The sequence below is a fragment of the Elephantulus edwardii genome, unplaced genomic scaffold, assembly GCF_000299155.1.
Source record: "Elephantulus edwardii isolate Elephantulus edwardi_28Jun2011 unplaced genomic scaffold, EleEdw1.0 scaffold00259, whole genome shotgun sequence".
NCBI lineage: Eukaryota > Metazoa > Chordata > Mammalia > Macroscelidea > Macroscelididae > Elephantulus > Elephantulus edwardii.
Window position 1 is genome coordinate 1,749,225 of NW_006400009.1, and position 16,113 is coordinate 1,765,337.

Below are 16,113 nucleotides of genomic sequence, written 5' to 3' on the forward strand. Positions count from 1 at the left end.
CATGACCAAAGCCTATGAGACCAAAGCATCTCTGCTTCTAAGGAGCACTCTGGCTGCACTTTCTCCAAAAAAAAGTTTGTTTCCTTTTCTTATTTTAGGGGGAAATAACTCATATTTTTTTCTTTTTATTTTAGAATATATAAGTGTTTCCTTAACAGTTCTTAATTTTTTTAAATGTTTATTATAAAGTGTGAATGACTGATGAGTTTAAAAAGGAAGTGCCAAGAATTAGCCATAAAGAATTTTTCCCCAGGGCCTAAGAACTACAAATGAGATAGAAAGAGAGATTATGTCATCAGAGGGAGGTCAGGGGTGAAAATCTATCACCAAGGAGAACTGTTTCTATGGGGCATGAAAGGGGAAGTTTTTCCATTGGATGGGAAGCAGGGAAGGGAGATGGTAGTAGGCTGAATATATGCCTCTCCTTAGTGGACTTTTAAACCTTATATGGCAGGGCTCCCCCTTTTTTCAAAGCTCTCTCCTTGCATGCCAATCCAGAAAGTTGGCCAAGTTGCGTTCCCTTACTTGCCATTTTTATGAAGTGCTGACTCAGAGTCTTAATGCATATCCTGGCTCCTGAAGCAGTCAATTTCCTCTTGTCCTCTTTAATGTTGTTACTGTAGTCTCCATTGAGTCAGTTCTGACTCATAGTGATCCCATGCACAACAGAACAAAATGTTGCCCCTTCTTATACTATCTTTATAATCCTTGATATTTTCAATTTGATTGTTGCAGCTGGCCACTGTGTACTTTGAGAGCCTCTAACAAGGACATTCATTTTCCCAGTATGACATCAAACAATAATCTCTTATGGTCTATAAGGCTTTCATTGGCGAATTTTTAGAAATTGTCAATCTTTTCCACCTAATTATTCTTAGTTTAGAAGTTCTGTTGAAAACTGTCCATCATAACTGATTCTGCTGGCTTTTGAAATCCTAGGAGCTTAGTTTTCAGAACTATAGCCACATGCAAGCCACTCTAATACAATATATTGATAGACGTGTGATTTTTCATCAGGCCCTGGGTGAGGAGACTATATGATGTTACGTACCTCCCTCTCTGTCCCCAAGCCATCACATAGAAGTACCGGGGGTAGAGAGGCCACATTTAGAAAAGAGCATTCTCACAGTCTCAGAATCCACAACATCTCACTGTTAGAGTGAATAGAGAGTAGTTAATGAATTATGAAGATGGCCAACTTTACTAAGGACTACCTCTCCTCATTTCTGTGTTTCATTAGCTCAGCTCCAACTGACTTAACAAGAATAGACAAAAGCTCATTAAAATATCATGTTGGATGAGATGTAATTCTGAGAATAATGTTAACATCAAACAAGCAATTGAGAGACACTGTTGCGCTTTGCACTGGTCCTGAAACTGAGGAGGTATTTTGCAAGGTAAGCGTTCTTCTTGCCAATGAGTTTCAGGAGCTGGCTGGAGGGAAAATGATTATGGATGAGGAAGTTGTTGCTGTGAGAATAGAAATTCCAGGTTGACTAAATCCAAGCCTATTTGGTCATCCTTCTTCTCTGCATATTTGCCGAGCATAATCTCAAATGTTCTCAAAGCATAATTCTTTTTTAAAACTTAAATCCACTAATTACACCTTCTCTAAATTGACTATTTAGCAATTCTTCTATATAAATCAACCACCAGAGTACTTTTAAGACAAACTTCCAAATTAACTTTAGTGTCTATCAGAGTAATTCTCTCCAAGGAGAGACTAATCTTTTGTAAGTTATTATGGAAAATATCCTTAGCAAAAAGGATCTTCAGAGGCAGCTATTTCAGTGTAATATAAAGAAGATGGCTTTGAACTAGATCTAACACTTGGTCCTGAACAGTCATTGTACTGAGTTGAATAACATCTTCCAAAAGAATAAAGTCCCACATGGAACCTCAGACTACAATCTTAATAGGAATAGGTCTTTAAAGATGTAATTAAATAGAAATGAGATCATATGAGATTACTCAGAGTCCAATGACTGATGTTCTAATGAGAAAGGGCAAGGGAAAATAGAGCGAAGAAGGCAGACATTGGAGGGATACAGCTACAAATCAAGAACATCCAGGATTACCACGGTTACCAGCAGTGAGAAAGAGGCAAAGCAGTATCTTCACAGCCTTCAAATGGAGCAAAGCCCTGCTGATACTTGATTTTAGATTTCTGGTTTTCAGTAGGGAGCCCTAGTGACATAACCAATAGAGAGTTGCACTGCTAACACAAGGGCGATATATCTTTAGTAGTTCAAATCTACCAGCAGCTCAACAGAAGAAAAATGAACCATCTCCTCCTTGGATATTGATTTGCAGCCTGGGAAACACAATAGAGCATCAGTAGAGCGGGTGAGAGAGATAAAGATAGAGAGACTCTTTTAATTTGACAAAATAAATTTGTTTTAAGACATTGAATTGATAATTTGTTATAGAAGCCTTGAGAAACTAATACAGTTATTAACCAATTGAGGAAATTTGAACATATTTTTCAAAATTTCTTAGCCCTTTTTTTTTTCTATCCTGGGCTCTATGAGGAAGAATGTGGCATCAGGATTGGAGAAAGACCCATCAACAACCTAGGTTATGCAGATGACACAACCTTGCTTGCCGAAACGAAAGAAGACTTGAAGCTCTTGCTGCCAAAGGTCAAGGACTGTAGTGTTCAATATGGATTGAAGCCCAACATCATGAAGCCAATTATTCTCACCACTAGGCCAAATGGCAGCACCATGGTAGATGGAGAAGAGATCAAGGTTGTTAACAATTACAGTTTACTCAGATGGTGGAGGCTCCACAATCAATATTCTTAACACCAGCAGTCAGGAAATCAAAAGGGGATTACAATGGGAAAAATCTGTTGTCAGGGACCACTCTAGAATCAGTCTAGAGACTACTGTTGCTGTTGATTTTTGTTAAGTGCCATTGAGTTGTGGATGACTCATAGTGACCCTATGAACAAAAGACGGGAATACTTGTATAACCTTCATCATTTCTCCACATTCACAGAGTTTCTGGAGGCAAGCTGTTTCAGAAGAGGATGCCATTCCTGCTTCCAATCTTGTTTTAATTGGAGAGTTTCACCAAACACCGGCCACCATGGGTAACCTTTATCACATTTGACACATCAACATCAAACAGGAGTTACCGCTGAACAGCAAGTGGAAAGACCAGTGCTATACCACTTAGAGCAATATTTGACCAAAAACAATTAAAACCAGACCTGAGAGCTACAGATTAAAATCATTCACCTTTGTCTTGGTAGCATCACTTTCTATCTGCTAGGCCAACAGAGCTCTGTGTTGTTAAGTGCCATAGAGTCATAGAAGACTCATAGTGACCCTATGAATGAAAGATCTGTACCTTTATATAACTTCCATCATTTCTCCACGTTCACAGAGTTTCTGGAGGCAAGCTATTTCAGAAATGGTTGCCACTCCTGCTTCCAAGGCTGTTTTAATCTGGGAACTCCACAAAACACTGTTCACCCTGGGTAACCATTATCACATTTGACGCATCACTGTCAAAGTGTTTAGCATCACAGCAACCAGGAGTTACCTCTGTACAGCAAATGGAGAGACCAGTGCTATACCACTTAGAACAATGTGTGACCAAAACCAATTAAAACCAGGCCTCAGGGCTGCGGCCCAAGGGCCCAAATGTGTTTTTACAGAGAAGGCCAAATCAAATTAACTCCTACCCATTGGCCAGTAAACATTCCATGCTAATCCTCACCAGAACCAGCAAACAAACCTCTGTAAAATCCAGCTGCTGGGTAGCCTCATCCAGGCCATTGTCTTCACAATTACTTGCTATGCATCAGAGAGCTGGTCAATGACTACAGATGACAGAAGAAGAATTGATACCTTCAAATTGTGGTGCTGAGAAGTGTCTTAAACATACCATGGACTGCCAAGAAAACAAATAGGTTTGTCTTTGAGAGGGTGAAACCAAATTTCTACTTCGCAGCTAGGATTTTGAAGCTCAGTCTCACATAACTTGAGCACATGGCTAAGACAGATTGGTCTTTGGAGAAGGACATCATGGTTGGAAGGGTGGATGGACAGTGCAGGAAAGGGAGATCCCGGATGAGATGGATTGATACAGTGACTGGGGCAGTGGGGATTGGTGTGTTAGATTAGTGAAACTGGCTCAGGAGAGGGTAGGCTTCAGAGCTGCTATACATAGGGTCTCTATAAGTCACCAGCGATTCTACGGCACATAGCAAGAACAAAAACAACAAGGCTAGAGCTTAGTCTTCTGACTTTGTCACATAATTACTCTTCTTTCTCATTTTAAATTTTTGGTACTGAGAGTTTTGAATTTTTGAAGAGAGATAATTAGGGTTAACATGTATTGAGTGTCTACCACATCATCCACATTAATAGATATCCCTCTAAAAGTCTGTTATCTATTTCCATGCACTCTGCCTTGCTCTCAATAGAAATTAAAGCAACTTAGTAAGTTATTGTTTCCCCCCCCAAAAAAATTTACATATTCACATAGAACTTGATGCTAAGCTTTCCAAAATCCAATACAAAATGAGAAGCATTGCCTTTTATTTAAATCACAAGATGGTTCAGGGCTGTTGTGTCCTAGTAATCCCAGGGAAGTATTTGGGTCTAGACAGAACCCTTTTACAGGTTTCTCTATACACATTCTTAGATTTCATTCAGTCTCACACATGTTTAAACTCTTACTGGTTATGAAGCTCACAGTAGTGAAAATAAGACCAAATTTCTGTCCCAAAGAACTTATAAATCAATACTGGGGGAAAGGGACATAAGTAGTGTCATATAAGACTACAACAGAATTCCACATATGACAGGATTTGATCATGTCCTCATTCTTTGAGAGTTGATAAGAATAATATTCCAAGACAATAAAACTCCACACTCAGTATCACATTTAAAGAATGTATCTCTCACCAACCAGGGACCTTCCCAAACCTCAACCACCTTCTGGTCCAGCTCAATGTCTCTGTCCAAACAGGGCATGTTAGAGGAGAAAGGGTTTTCTTTCATGAAAAATCCTACTCAAATTCTTGCTGTGCTGTTTCTAAACACCCCAAAGTCTATAAACTGAAGAAAGAAGCACTTTGCTAAGTTCTGCAGCTGAGTTGACTCCAACTTGTAGCAATCCTATGTACAACAGATCTAAACCTTGCTTGAATCTGTGCCACCCTCAAATCACCACTGTACTCAAGCCCATTGTTGCATTTGCTGTATCTAAAGAGGAGAAAACTGAGCATGGGAGCACAGGGACATGAGCATCTCTCTGCAAGGGCCAGAGGGAAGAAGAATAGCATAGCCACCTCTTTTTATCAGCAGAAAGCAGATAAAGAGCTTATAGCCCAGAACTATAGTAACTCTAGAGCCACGTCAACAAAGAGGTTCTTTTATTTGTTGCTGACTCACAGTTATGATACCAACAATCGAGTGTATTATGGAAGTGAATGGCAGAGGCAAAGAATACCTCGCAATATAAATCCAGGCTTTAGCTCAATTATTCCAAGGCACAATTCTTCAATAACTCTAGGCTCTGGTTTCAGTTCAGCAGTCAAATACGAATCATCCAGCAAAGTTTGCCTCTGAATAATTATAAGTCACCTTCTCCTTCAGACATCCAGCAAGAACAGCTAAACCTTTAATTGTATTCAGAACAAATGCAAAAAGCCTCAGGCCACACTTTACCACCGTTTGTTCACAGCGATGCCATAATCTCCCCACCAGGATCTTGCTCTCATCAGGGCCTTGCCACAACAAGACTTGCTTGCCTCAAGTCTTTCTGTCCAGTGTGGGAAGCATTCTTTCTCTTATCTTAGTCCCACAACTAATGCTTATTTGCAAGACGATGTGTGTGTTTGCATTTAAGGGAGCTAGAGACTAAAAGGGGCTAACTGATGGCTTAAAACACTAACACTCTCTCTGCTAACACCAGAGAGAGTCTTCTTCTCCTTGGCTGATCCCCTACTTTTCCAAGTATGATGCCTTTTTTCAAGGACTGGCCTCTACTGACAACATGCCTAAATTTTTAGTGAGTAAAAACTATTTTAAAAATGTGTATCTTGTAATGTATTGTTATGTTGCTGTGTATCATTGAGTGAGAACAGACCTGTTAGTGACCCTCCAATTGGTTTTCAGAGCAGTAAATGGCATGTGAGGAGATTGCTTATTGGTCTTCCTGTGCAGCAGCTGGTGGATTTGAAACATGTACTTTGGTAATACGCTAATGAGTAAAAACATACCAGAGCCTTGACCTATACAGCCTATTCTTATACCCTAGTAGAAAAGACAGATACAAATTTATCATCATAAAAAATATTGTATTTTATAACCGTTGATAATAAAGAGAAATAGTTTAGTGAGGCGATCAGGGAGTGATGTTTGAAGTGAGATCGAAAGGATAAGTAAAATATATGTAGGTGAAGAGGAGATGAATGAGCATTCCAGAGAGAATGAATGGCACAAGCAAAGGCCCTGGGACTGACAAAGAGAGATGAATAGACAGATCTGAATGGGGAATTAATGGAGGTGCTTTAGGAAGAGCAAGGTCAGATATGAGAGGAAGATGAGGCTTTTTTGGTGACAATAAGAAACAGAACCTTTAAGCTAAGTTTTGTTTTTATTCAAGAGAAATGAGAAATCATTTGAAAGTGTTGAACTTTAGTCTGCAAAGTGTAACTCATGGACAAGTACTGTGTACAGTAGAATCTCAGGCTCCATCCTGGTCCTACTAATTAGAATCTATGCTCTGGCAGTTTGTATACATATGAAAGTTTGACAAACACTGGACTAGAATGCTGGGTTATTGAGGATGCTGGGTTATTGAGGAATTGCCAAGTTGGGAGCATTGACTTACAGTATTCAAGTCACTATGCATATGTTTAAATATGTAGTGTGTTTGTATTAAGAGGGTAACGATATTATGCTGAATGAAATATCTTGGTCACAAAAGGACAAATACTGCATAATGCCACTGTTGTAAAACGGGACTGACATAGGGGTTGAGGGGAGACTGAGAAAGATAGGATAAATTATGTATATTGCATTGAAACAGATGAGAGAGAGAGAACTGTTTAAAAGATATATATGATTAGGTATTATTGTCATGGCATGAGTTCAGAACGAAGGCTGCATAGTGGAGTGGACTTGGGGGGAGGAATTGTACAACAATGAAAGAATTTTTCTTTTACTTTTCAAAGAGAAGAATGAATTGGAGGGGAGGGGTGGGCAGGGAGAAAAGTGCAACAATGAATGAATGGAAATACAAATCTCTGTAAATTTTCATTAAAATGAATAATAATAATTGTTGTTGTTGTTATTGCTGTTGTTATGTGCGGTCTAGTTGCTTGCAACTGATAGTGACCCTATATACAACAGCTCTAAACTCTGTTCTGTCCTGTGCCAATCGCACTGTCTCTGACACTCCCATCCTGATTACCCCAGTCACTGAGTCAATCCACCTCTTAGAGGGCCCTCCCCTCCTGCGCTGTCCCTCCACCCTACCAAGCATGATGTCCCTCTCCAAGGACCGGTCCCTCCTTACAACATGTCCAAAGTATGTTAGACGGAGCCTCAGAATCCTTGCCTCCAAGGAGCAGCCCGGTTTAACCCTTTCCAGGATGAATCTGTTTGTTTTCCTAGCAGTCCATGGTACTCTCAATACTCTTCTCCAGCACCACAGCTCAAAGGCATAAATTGTCCTTCTATCCTCCCTTGTCATTGTCTAATTCTCTGATGCATAACAAGTGATAGCAAAGACCATGGTCTGTATCGGATGCACCTTAGTAGCAAGAGAGATACCATTGCTCCTCAGCACTTTGGAGAGGTCCCTAACAGCAGACTTTCCCATAGCAATATGTGTTTTAGTTTCCTGGCTGCTGGTGCCAAGAGTGTTGACTGTGGAGCCAAGCAAATTAAAGCTGTGAACAATCTCAATCTCTTCACCATCCATCCTGATGCTGCCAATTGGTCCAGTGGTGAGAATCTTTGTCTTCTTGACATTGAGCCTCAATCCATATTGTAGGCTGCAGTCCTTGAACCTCTGCAGCAAGCGCTCAGGTCCTCCTCAGTTTTAGCAAGCAGGGTTGTGTTATCTGCATATCGCAGATTGTTGATGAATCTTCCACCAATCCTGACACCACACTTCTCCTCATAGAGCCCAGCCTCCCGGATAATCTGTTCTGCATACAGGTTGAAAAGGTATGGAGACAGGACTAATTATAATAAAAAGAAAAAAAAAGAAGATAATGATAAGTAGAAATGTGGTCTATGGCAGCACATGCCAAACTGTTCCATTCACACTTTCTTTGAGAATAAAAATTGCCTATTCTACTACCTCAGACTTCCTCTATACATTAGGGTTAATAGTGAATATGTCATTGTATGCTCTATAATTATTGGATTACGATCCAATGCTCATTCCAGGAAGATCTCTGCCTATGGTGGTAAATACAAGGCATTCAGATGCCAGACCCTTTCTCCCATGCTCTTTCTTGACAGATATTCTAGTCAATCAAGCTTCTCTTTATCCTAAATCCAAATATAAGCCTAACACTCTCCACACATTTCTCTAGTGCATAACAATTGTTCTGAGTTGACATGCAAGATTAAATTAATTTGCCATTCCCAATTCCTGTGATCAAGGCATAGAAACAAATCTCATGAACAACTGACGTGTTTGAATCCTCAAGCGTGTTTGTTTCATTTCCATCTGACTTGCAACTTAATTACTGGAATGCCTTTCCAGGATGGGGGTACAGAATTGTGTCTCCTTTGAGGTAGCCAGTAAAGGCAATGGCAATTATACCATAGGTTCCTCAGTCAGAAGAGGAGGGAAAGATCCAGATCTGACATCCTACTTCTCAGAGTTCCAGTGTCCTTCCTTTCAGAAGTAAGAAATTTCTTGTTTGTTTTTGAAACATCACAGCTGCCTTTGGATCTACAAAGAAAGACGACTTGAAGCTGTTCAGAAAGACAACTTAACCTTACCCCCAGTGGGCAATTTCAACTACTGCAAGGCTAAACAAAGATGGATAAGCTGTCAAACACCACAAAATTAATTCTGCATCTGTGAACCAAGCATGTTTCATGGCAGCATGAGAAGCCAGTCTCATTTTGCACTCAAATAGTTTCTAAAAAGACAAATATTCCTCTTTCCTCAATACACCTAGAAAGGTGAATGATGAAACTGGATTTGTCACAGCTGGTGACCAGTCCTTTGAAGTACGTGTATGTTTATGGATACACAAATATAATTAAATGAGATAGAGTATGTTATTAAATTAATCAACTTTATTATTTGGGAGTTTTGTGGACATGGTTTGGGCTGGTTTTTAGATCATATTAATTTGATAGATTTAAAAAGAAAAAGACAACTGAAACCTCTGTAACTGACGGTCTTTGGGTTCTAGTAGCTGGAGAGCCAAGCAAAAGCTTAGGACACACCTCAGTCTTGTGAATTTTCCCATAATCAAGTAACACATTTTATTCACAGGACATAATCAAAGAATGCATGTGGCCAACTCTAATAAATGTAGAGAGTGAATGGTAGGCAGTAATCAACCCAAAGGAAGCTTTAAATAAGTGAGAAGTACCAACAAAATGTCAATGTTGGCTGGAAGCACAGGGAGGCTTGGCAGAATGTTGAGAGTTGAACAGAAAACAGAAAAGATATATAAAAAAAATTAAAGTTATACAAATTAACACAATACATAGCTTTGTTTAGCATATTTAGAAAATTATAATTAACATTATAGCCCTTACATTTAGATCATTCTTTTCCAGGAAAGTCAAGGATGGCTCAGTATAGAGTCATGGGCTTATTGTTTAAAATGGCTTTTATAGCCATTTGTTTTGACTTTCACCACATGACTGGGTAAAAACTTAAAATAGGAAGGTGTAAATTAATCACTAGAGGATTAGTCAGTTTTCCCCATCCCAACAAGTTTAAATTGAGGAGATTTAGAAACAAACCAGACTAGGAGCCACCCAACAGCAGCCGCCTCCTCTGTAGAGAACCAGAGAACCAGCGTGAGACAGAGGAGACTTGGGACTACTGTCCAGTGGAACCAGAGCCAAGGGATTTTGCCAAAGTTTCCAGGAGAGCTGAGGGGAGATGTCGTAACAGAAAGGAATTATGGAACTTAGCAACAGTGACCTAAGCCATGAGAATCAAGGCCAAAGGCTCTGTGAGCACATTTGAGAAGCTGTCTGGACTGAGGAATCTTATCATATTGCCAACTTGAATTGAAATCTGTTAACTCATCTAGTAAACACCACATCCATGAGCGTGAGTCTGTGAGATCTGTTCGGTGATTGCAAGAGATTTTGAACTCAGTAGTAGAGCAGTCTATTTGTGCTTTATTGACTTTGCACAGACACTTGACTGTGTGAATCATAACAAGTTGTGGTTGACATTGAGAAGAATGAGAGTCCAAGACTACTTTATTGTGCTCATGTCAAACTTATACCTGGCTGTTGTGTGAAAGGAACAGGGACACCCTGAATAGTTTAAAGTTGAGATAGGAGTGTGTCAGGATTGTACTCTCTCTTTATACCTATTCAATATGTATGCTGAGCAAATTTTCCAACAAGTTGGACTCTATGATGAGGAGCGTGGCATCAGGATTGGAGGGAAACTCATCCATAACCTGTGTTATGCAGATGGCACAACCTTGCTTGCTGAAAGTGAGGAGGATTTGAAGCACTTGTTGCAGACGATCAAGGAATGCTGCCTTCAGTAAGGATTGCAACTCAATGTCAAGAAAACAATGATTCTTACCACTGGACTGATAGGCAACATCAAGAAGGATTGAGAAGGGACTGAAACTGTCAACAGCTTCATCTTGCTTGGAAGCACTATTAACACCCTTAGTACCAGCAGTCATGAAATAAGGAGACACATTGCACTGAAACCTCTCCAAATTATTGAGGCGATATAATTCCCGTTTCAGAACTAAGGTACATCTGACTCAGGTGATAGGCTTTCTGATCACATGCTATGCACCTGAAAACTGGACAATAAATTAGGATGACAGAAGAAAAATTGATGTCTTTCAGCTGTGGTGTTGGAGAAGAGCACTGAACATCCCATGGAGAGCCAAGAGAATAAACAGATATGTCTCAGAGAGGGTGCAGCTGGAGTGCTTTTTTGAGGCAAGATGATGAGGCGTCGCCTCACATACTTTGGGCATGTTACTAGGAAGGACTATTGCTTGGAGAGGGACATGATTCTGGAAGGGTTGAGGGTCGGGAAAGGAGAAGAACCTTGACCAGGCAGATTGACATGATGACTGACACAGTGGGCTCTTGTGTATCAAGAAGTGGGAGGATGGCGCAGGATAGAACAGAGTTGGAGTCACTATGAGTTGTGCTCAACTTGATGGCACCTAACAATAGAGCAGTATTGTCAATGTTGGAATTAGTCGAGGTAGGTATGAGAGCATGAAGGTTACATTTGACCTTTTAGGAACTGATTTGTTGTTGTGAATGCTGCTGATGGAGACTATTCCCCTTTGTGAAGTTAATAGAAGTCAGATAAAATTGTCTCACTCTTTTTACAGTCCGACTGGTTAAATCCTGGGAGAAGAATTATATAAACAGAAAAAAAGACATCTTTCAAAACACTAGAATTCTCAAGTCACTTCTCTGCAATGTTCAGAAAGGTTTACTTTTCAGAACACAAAACAGTAGCAACTAATTACAGCTTTCACATTTGAATACTGTAATTTCTGTATTCCCCCTGAGGATTATTCTACTACAGTTTGGTTTTATTACTATATTCTGTTTTAGACTTGGCATTAAAAATGAAGACTTTGTGCCATCACACTCCATGATGTTGATACACAATATTTTATACCTCAGTCAGATCCCTCTGGGGAAAATAATATTGTGATATATTCCTGTTTGAGAGTTATGATTTTGCTGATCTCTGCACAAGCTGCTCTGTGGGACAAAGATCAAGGAAATCTCCTACCATGACATTTACAGCCTCTGGGAGCTCAGCTATGAGTTAGTTTGTACTTGACAACACTTAATAACAACAAAAACATACATAGCCAGTTGCTAAACAAAGACACACAAATAGTTTGATTATTACGTATCCTCAGTATGTGTTTAAGGCTTTCTCTGCACAATAGGGAAAACACTGATTTACTCAGAAAATTAGTCAAAGATATGGTTGATTCCTAAGAGACAAAATATCTGGATAAATTGAAGAATTTAAATGAATTCTTTGAAATTTCATCAATGAGATGGGTTTAATAAGGAGTGGTAAGGATGTATAACACTCACTCATTTCCATTCAGCAAATTACAGAGGAAGTGTTTTCTAATCTTTTCATGAAGATTCTTGTAGATTTGAGCCTCCACAATGGTCCAGTCTTTGCATTAGCAGCATAAGGGATAAGACTACCAGAGCTCCCCAAAGACGTTAAAAAATGGCTTAATTATATTTTTCTTACTCATCGTCTTTGAGTCAAAACTGACACACAGTTGACCCTTTGACCCTGCACTGAACTTTTAAGGCTGTAAGTAAATCACAAGGGAGGAGATGGGTCATCTTTCTTTTCAGGAGCTTTTGGTGGATCCAAACCACCAGCGCGTCTAGAAAGCAGCTCAACAGCCTATGGACTACTCGACCAGTGCTCACTTGATTACTCTCAGCTCACTTCACATAACGAAACCTAAAAGAAAGCAACACGATACACACTTTGAGGAGCAGATTTAAAAGGCATATACAATCCAAGGAATATTATTCTACTTAATTATGTTCCAAATACAATACAAAAACTGTCTATAGCTCTGGGCCTGCCATTTCAGCAAGGGCAAATGTTCATAGGACAGTGTCTGGAATGTTGAAGCATTTAGAAAATGCGTTGTGTAAGGGATACAGAGGATATTTAATCTGTTTTCTTTTTTTAACCCCAGGGGTGAGACTTTAGCCAAGTATGACTGAAGAGTTTAGCCAAGTATGACTGAAGAGTTTAATAGATGAAAATTAGTTATGTATTAGTTCAAGGAGGCAGATATAGTAATCAGGTACCTATGGAGAAGTAAGCACAATATTACAATTTTCAAGCTATCCTAAGGACCCAGTGACTGAATCAACAGTGCCAGAAATAGAGCAAAACGAACAGTAGTATCAGATCAGCATGAGACATCTAGGACAAAAAAAGAAAGAAAACGCAATAGTTGAAAGATTTCAGCTCTTTTTTCACCTGACCCAAATATCCTGCTCATAAAAAGAATCATAACTGGGGGATTGTTATTAATGATTTTGTTATTTATTAAAAAATAAGTTTTAGATTTAATGGAGTTTTATGTGTTTGCCCAAAGTAAGTGAGGTGGAGCTTCAAAATCCTAGCCTCCAAGGAGAGACTTAGTTTCACCCTCTCTAAGACAGGTCTATTTGTTTTCTTGGCAGTCCAGGGTATGTTCAAGACTCTTTTCCAGCCCCACAACTTAAAGGCATCTATTCTTCTGTCATCCTTAGTCATTGTCCAACTCTCTGAAGCATAACAAATAATTGAGAAGACCATGGCCTGGATTAGGCACATCTTTGTCTCTAGACTGGCATCGTTGCTCTTCAGCACTCTAGAGAGGTCCATGACAGCAGATTTTCCCAATGCAATTCATCTTTTGATTTCCTGACTGCTGGTGTTAAGAATGTTGATTGTGGATCTGAGCAAGCTGTAATCGTTAACAGCCTCAATCTCCTCTCCATCTAATATGGTGTTGCCAATTGGCCCAATGGTGAGAATCTTTATCTTCGTGACGTTGAGCTTCAATCCATATTGAAGACTATAGATTCAGGTCTTCTTCAGTTTCAGCAAGGACATCATGCTGAGAAGGGGGGACGGATAACGCAGGAGAGGAAGACCCTGGATGATATGAATCGATATAGTAACTGGGGCAATAGGGGTTGGTGTGTCAGACTTAGTGATACTGGCTCAGAACAGGGAGGAGTTCAGAGCTGCTGTACATAGGGTTGCCATACATTGCAAGCAACTCAATGGCACATAACAACAATAACATTATGGCAGGTTTGGAAGCAGGAGTGACATCCACTGCCTAAACAACATGCCTCTGGAAACTATAAAATTTGATAAATGTCAACAGTTTTAGAGGGGCTTCAGGTCTTTTGTTCATAGGGTGAGTATGAGTCGTGCTCAACTCAAAGGCAATCAACAATATATCTATTTGCATTTTCTTGAGAAAATGTAGGTACACTCAGAACCTCTGAATGCAACCTGATACAGAAATGGGATAATTGCAGATATAATTACTTAAGATAAGGTATTACTGGTGTAAAAGTGGACGTAATTTAGTGACTGGTATCCTTATAAGAAGAAGAAAAAACATAGAGAACACAGAAAGAGAGAATGCCACGTGAACATAGAAGCAGATATTAAAGTGATATATGGACAAGCAAGGAACATCAAGACTGCTGATGATAGGAAGAAGAAAATAAGAACCTCTTCTAGAAACTTCACACAGAGAGTGGTCCTGTGACATGTTGATTTTAAATTTCTGGCTTTCAGAGCTAGGAAAGAATAAATTCCTGTTGCTTTTTTGGAGGGGTTGTTAATTTTTTCTTTGATTTTATTTAAATAATTTTTTTATTTTAATTGTGATTTTAACAACGGTTTACAGAATAGATTTTCATTCATTCATTGTTGCACATTTTATCCCCTATCCCTCCCTCTCTTCCACTTCCCTCAGGTCACTTTTTTGTTTGTTTTTGAGGTGTTGTGTTTGATTTTTTTCTAATTCTAAAGAGATTTAATAAATAAAAGTCCACTGTTTCAAAGTGACCACCAAAAAGGAGACTGATTGTGTTGGCGAAAACTTAGAAAAAAGAATAAGGGAAACGATGGCTAACAATCATTATCTTAAAGCCAAAACATTGCTTCTTGAACAATTCAGAATGTCAGTGATACCAATCTGTAGGAGAAAAATGCAAGCCCGTACTTGCCTTTTATATACAACACTGAGCAAGTAAATGCCAACTGTACTATTTAGGAATGACTTGCTAAACCACTGAAAAAATGAAAGTCTTCATCCTTATCATAGACTGCCACTTCTGTGTAACATTCAGTGCACATGGCCGGGTGGTAAATTTTTCTTCTTTCTCTGCCTGCTTTGCAGCATCTCTATGAGTAGACTGCATCTTCTAATGGCCCTGTCTTTTTTTTCTGGTTTTCTGGGATTTTGTACCTTAGAATCTCTTCTTTATTGACAGAACAATTCATCACAAACATTGCTCTATATTGAGTTTGATATGATTCATGCCTTTGGCAGTCAAAGCACAGCATGGTCATGAGGATGGGCAATTCAAGGCAGAATCACTATTAGGTACAGACTGTTGTTGATGTGGCCAGTGTAGTCCAAAACCATGACAGCCTCTTCTTTGTGCATCAACTCAATCCTGATCTTTGTTATCCTTTTCAGGATCATAAAGTAATTCATCATTTGTTGGAATCTGGTGTCATTTCTTCTTATTTTTTTTTCTTGGTCACCTGTGCTGTTTTGTCTTCATCCTCAGAATCAGAATCAAAATATACACCATCACACTATTTTGTCAGACTTCCTCCAGTTTTCCCATTTCTGGAGGAAGATCACTGCTCCCATTTCTTTTGCAAATCACTCGACGATTCCCTTTCCCAGCGAGACATTCTCTGATGAGTTTTCATTTTCGGTCAGGGGTTTCATGTAAAAGCACGTCCATTTCGTCTTCATAGCAGTTAACAGCAGGCTTTTCATCGCTGGGCTCTTCAACAGCATAGGGGTCATAATCTTCTGATAACCAGCGTGTGGCAACCTGCACCAGCGAACAGGGTTGGCCTGGAGGTAGCTGTGTATCTGTTTATCCCTCCTGTTCTTGCCTAAAGAGCAGGTTGTTTGTTTGTTCGTTTAAATATTCACTCATTGTTGCACAGATACTTTCCTCCACCCCACCCCTCAGTCCTCTTTGCAATGTACCTCTTACTCTGGGCTGTTGTCGTACATACAATGCCTAATCATATATTCCGTTTAAACAGTTTTTTCTTCATTGTTCCACTGCAGTTTATTATCTATCTACTCATACCTTTCTCCTCCCAAACCCTCATGTCAGA

General features: G+C 39.5%; 1 pseudogene; it reads right to left on the minus strand.

The window, feature by feature from the left end:
- Positions 1 to 15,015: 15,015 nt before the first annotated feature.
- On the minus strand, positions 15,016 to 15,609 carry LOC102854652 (annotated as a pseudogene).
- Positions 15,610 to 16,113: the final 504 nt, after the last annotated feature.